Source organism: Schistocerca cancellata, unplaced genomic scaffold (assembly GCF_023864275.1).
Source record: "Schistocerca cancellata isolate TAMUIC-IGC-003103 unplaced genomic scaffold, iqSchCanc2.1 HiC_scaffold_68, whole genome shotgun sequence".
Lineage (NCBI taxonomy): Eukaryota > Metazoa > Arthropoda > Insecta > Orthoptera > Acrididae > Schistocerca > Schistocerca cancellata.
This window is the reverse complement of record NW_026046131.1, coordinates 15,001-20,000: the sequence shown is the minus strand read 5'-3', so window position 1 is coordinate 20,000 and position 5,000 is coordinate 15,001. Positions and strand designations below refer to the sequence as shown.

General features: G+C 53.0%; 1 non-coding gene across 1 annotated transcript in view; it reads left to right on the top strand.

The window, feature by feature from the left end:
• The first annotated feature begins 4,963 nt into the window (after positions 1 to 4,963).
• Positions 4,964 to 5,000, top strand: part of LOC126111412 (small subunit ribosomal RNA) — a 1,909-nt gene continuing 1,872 nt past the window's right edge. The window contains exon 1 of the ribosomal RNA XR_007524146.1: positions 4,964 to 5,000. This exon is cut by the window's right edge and continues 1,872 nt beyond it. This is a non-coding gene — a ribosomal RNA (small subunit ribosomal RNA).

Below are 5,000 nucleotides of genomic sequence, written 5' to 3'. Positions count from 1 at the left end.
ACACCTCCATCTACAGGAATCCAACGGAACTACACCAACCATACTGCCAAACCACAGCATCGCCATCTATGACAATGTGACGAAACCACATGCAATAGCCCCATCTACGCGAATCGGACGACACTACGTCCACCATGTCGCGCGCAACACGAAAACTAAATACCGCCATCTGCAAGTCTCCCGAAACATGACCTGCTGCACCGACGATACCGCCATCTATGAGACGCCACCCCGACTACGACATCGCTAGGTCCCACAGTACCCATTTTCCGACGCCACCCACAAAGCCTGCATAATCTGTCCACCACAGGAACCCGAACGCCAGTGCCTGCGTCGCACGAAGTAGTCAACCGACAATCACTCCACCCGCACCCGCACGTGCCCCACCCCAACCGCCGAAATCGCAACTCCAGCGGATGAACGGCGGACTCTTCCCGCACTCGTACGTTGCAATCCACCCCTATATCTTGCGTTTCACGAAGAGTTATATCCAATATGCCAAATTCCCGCTGTCCCTATACATGCTGTAAGTCTGTGCACACAATATGAACCACACATCAGCGAGACACTCTATCACACATTACTCTCTGCCTGTAACAGACACAGATACAATATGTAAGCACCAGCATGGACCAACGTCCGGTGCATCCTCTCCGCCACAGTACACCATCCACACTATGATAACCACACCAGGGGGTCCAATTCTAAAATAGAATATCCCACCCGTCCGACATCCACAATTGCTCAGATAAGCCACCAACACCCACACATGTCCTACACAGGGGTGCACCCAACACCACCACACTGCCTCCTGTTACGGCACAGAAACAATGGCAGGAATGAATCACACAGGTCTGCCGCTCCCTTGCCGCAACCACAGACGCGGCGCGCCTCCAGTCACGAGCGAAAAGCGCATCCTGACGAGACATAACTGCTGTGACATACTGAAGCTGCCTCAGACATTCACTTACAATGATCACTACCAACGAACCTCGGCCCCCCCCCCCCCCAACACACTCTCTTACCACGTTGTGTACTGTAATCCAACCCATTTCGCACCTTAACCTAACCCATTTTGCACCTTAACTTAACCAAATTCGTAACGCAATTTGTACCGCAATGTAACGCAATGTGTACCGCAATGTAACGCAATGTGTACCGCAATGTAACGCAATGTGTACCGCAATGTACCGCAATGTGTACCGCAATGTACCGCAATGTGTACCGCAATGTGTAACGCAATGTGTAACGCAATGTGTACCGCAATGTGTACCGCAATGTGTAACGCAATGTGTACCGCAATGTGTAACGCAATGTGTACCGCAATGTGTAACGCAATGTGTACCGCAATGTAACGCAATCTGTACCGCAATGTAACGCAATTTGTACCGCAATGTAACGCAATTTGTACCGCAATGTAACGCAATTTGTACCGCAATGTAACGCAATTTGTACCGCAATGTAACGCAATTTGTACCGCAATGTAACGCAATTTGTACCGCAATGTAACGCAATTTGTACCGCAATGTAACGCAATTTGTACCGCAATGTAACGCAATTTGTACCGCAATGTAACGCAATTTGTACCGCAATGTAACGCAATTTGTACCGCAATGTAACGCAATTTCTACCTTAACCTAACCCACGTTGTGCCTTAACCTAACCCACGTTGTGCCTTAACCTAACCCACGTTGTGCCTTAACCTAACCCACGTTGTGCCTTAACCTAACCCACGTTGTGCCTTAACCTAACCCACGTTGTGCCTTAACCTAACCCACGTTGTGCCTTAACCTAACCCACGTTGTGCCTTAACCTAACCCACGTTGTGCCTTAACCTAACCCACGTTGTGCCTTAACCTAACCCACGTTGTGCCTTAACCTAACCCACGTTGTGCCTTAACCTAACCCACGTTGTGCCTTAACCTAACCCACGTTGTGCCTTAACCTAACCCACGTTGTGCCTTAACCTAACCCACGTTGTGCCTTAACCTAACCCAAGTTGTGCCTTAACCTAACCCAAGTTGTGCCTTAACCTAACCCAAGTTGTGCCTTAACCTAACCCAAGTTGTGCCTTAACCTAACCCAAGTTGTGCCTTAACCTAACCCAAGTTGTGCCTTAACCTAACCCAAGTTGTGCCTTAACCTAACCCAAGTTGTGCCTTAACCTAACCCAAGTTGTGCCTTAACCTAACCCACGTTGTGCCTTAACCTAACCCAAGTTGTGCCTTAACCTAACCCACGTTGTGCCTTAACCTAACCCACGTTGTGCCTTAACCTAACCCACGTTGTGCCTTAACCTAACCCACGTTGTGCCTTAACCTAACCCACGTTGTGCCTTAACCTAACCCACGTTGTGCCTTAACCTAACCCACGTTGTGCCTTAACCTAACCCACGTTGTGCCTTAACCTAACCCACGTTGTGCCTTAACCTAACCCACGTTGTGCCTTAACCTAACCCACGTTGTGCCTTAACCTAACCCACGTTGTGCCTTAACCTAACCCACGTTGTGCCTTAACCTAACCCACGTTGTGCCTTAACCTAACCCACGTTGTGCCTTAACCTAACCCACGTTGTGCCTTAACCTAACCCACGTTGTGCCTTAACCTAACCCACGTTGTGCCTTAACCTAACCCAAGTTGTACCTTAACCTAACCCAAGTTGTGCCTTAACCTAACCCAAGTTGTGCCTTAACCTAACCCAAGTTGTGCCTTAACCTAACCCAAGTTGTGCCTTAACCTAACCCAAGTTGTGCCTTAACCTAACCCAAGTTGTGCCTTAACCTAACCCAAGTTGTGCCTTAACCTAACCCAAGTTGTGCCTTAACCTAACCCACGTTGTGCCTTAACCTAACCCACGTTGTGCCTTAACCTAACCCACGTTGTGCCTTAACCTAACCCACGTTGTGCCTTAACCTAACCCACGTTGTGCCTTAACCTAACCCACGTTGTGCCTTAACCTAACCCACGTTGTGCCTTAACCTAACCCACGTTGTGCCTTAACCTAACCCACGTTGTGCCTTAACCTAACCCACGTTGTGCCTTAACCTAACCCACGTTGTGCCTTAACCTAACCCACGTTGTGCCTTAACCTAACCCACGTTGTGCCTTAACCTAACCCACGTTGTGCCTTAACCTAACCCACGTTGTGCCTTAACCTAACCCAAGTTGTGCCTTAACCTAACCCACGTTGTGCCTTAACCTAACCCAAGTTGTGCCTTAACCTGCTCTGTAATTGGCATATGACACGTTACATTAATCCAGTGTTGTCTAACCACAACCCTCTGAATATAGTTCGCTACTCGCACCGCCCACCCTCTTGTGTATCGTTTCATGTTCAACACTTCGCAAGTGTTGCTTACTTTTTACATGCTCCCGCTGTACACTGTAATGTGGACGACTGCAGGATGTACATCGCCCCCACCCTCCCCCCTGCCTTCGCACGCTGGTCGTTCAGGTGCTTGCGTGTTCAATGCCCTTCGCAGCTGTTCACTGGCATTCGCATGTCGAAGCGCTCAGTCTACGTCGTGGTACGGCCTGTGTCCACTGTCCGCTGATGTCGTAAGCTTAACCCTCACATTGTACTGCACATAGGTCCGTATGTACTGCATGATACGCTGTGGCACATGTGTGACCGTACAACGACTGCGCCCAACAACAGCGAACCATACGGTCCAAATGTTGTGCACTCAGCCACGTGCCGTCTCCCCATAACAGCTACATTGCAGTGTGGTACGCCATAGAGACGTGTGGGATTAACGGACGCCCTGGATGGCGATCAGCATGAGCCGTCTGTTGATGTAGTGGCGCGTGTATTCAAACGTAGTCGTCTCTTCTCACACAGTGTGATAGCATGGTGCACCGCGTTCCACATCTGCGACATGGTACAGATGCTGGTTGACAGTCGGTCTCGTAATGGACATCGCATACGTAGGGGGCCACCTCCCACGTGTTCTCTAGTCGTGCACATTTTGTTGCGTGTATGTGGGCAGACGTAGTGTGTCGTGACACCTAACAGACAGGTATGCAATAATCGTTGCATTTGCAAACTGGGATGGACGTCTACGTTTGCTGGTGACGTTACGCAAATGAACAACTGGTAAACCCATTGTGGTGCGGTTGTTGTTGCTGGAGGTAAATCAGTAAGGGCAAATCTGTGTGTGAAGCGATACGCGGCGGTGGCTGGGTGGGACCGTCCCCGGCCGGTGAGGGGGGGCCGCCCGGCGTGCTGGCCGCGCGGTGCGTGGGCGCACGCGCTACAGCCGGCTGGTGGGGGCGCCCAGTGGCAGGCGCGCCGGCCGACGGACGCGGCAGGCGGCGCAGCTGCGCGCCGGGGCACCCTGCGCGCGGCGCCGGGCGGCCAAAGTGGGTCCTCGCGGGCCCGGTGCGAAGCGCGGTGGACATCTGCAGTGTGCTGGTCCGACTGAGGACTGTGTGCGTTGAGGATGCGCCGCCGCCCGGCACTCGGCGCCGCGACGCCGTCTGCTGCTCGGTCGCCCCAGCGGTTCTCGCTGGTGGTTTGTATCGCAGTTGTGCAGACGTGTTGGCACGTGCGCTGTGCTGGGAGAGTTCGCTTCGGCACCCACGTGGGGCCTTTGCCCTTCTGTGGCGCTGGCGTTGGAGCTGCCGGTCACCGTAGGTGGCGCGTGTTGTCTCCCGCCGGCAATGCCACGACAGCACGCTCCCGGGCCTCTGTCGGCAGCGGCAAGCTCAGTTGGGAGCACGGGTGGTCGCACCTAAAGCGTCTACTCGCCTAACTCCGGGCGATTGCGCCTCTCTCGAACCCGACCAAGTACTTAGGACGGCGCTGCGCGCCGCCGGGACCTGAGAGGGTTTCGAGGTGTATTGTGCAGGGGAGCTCAGCCTCCTCCTGTTTGCAGAATAATTGAGCGGACGCTTGCGTGTTCGCGCGGGCCCCTGGGACACACTCCCGGGCGGCCGGCTGCTCAGCTCTAGTTGACGCAGCTCCCTGGTTGATCCTGCCAGTAGTCATATGCTTGTCT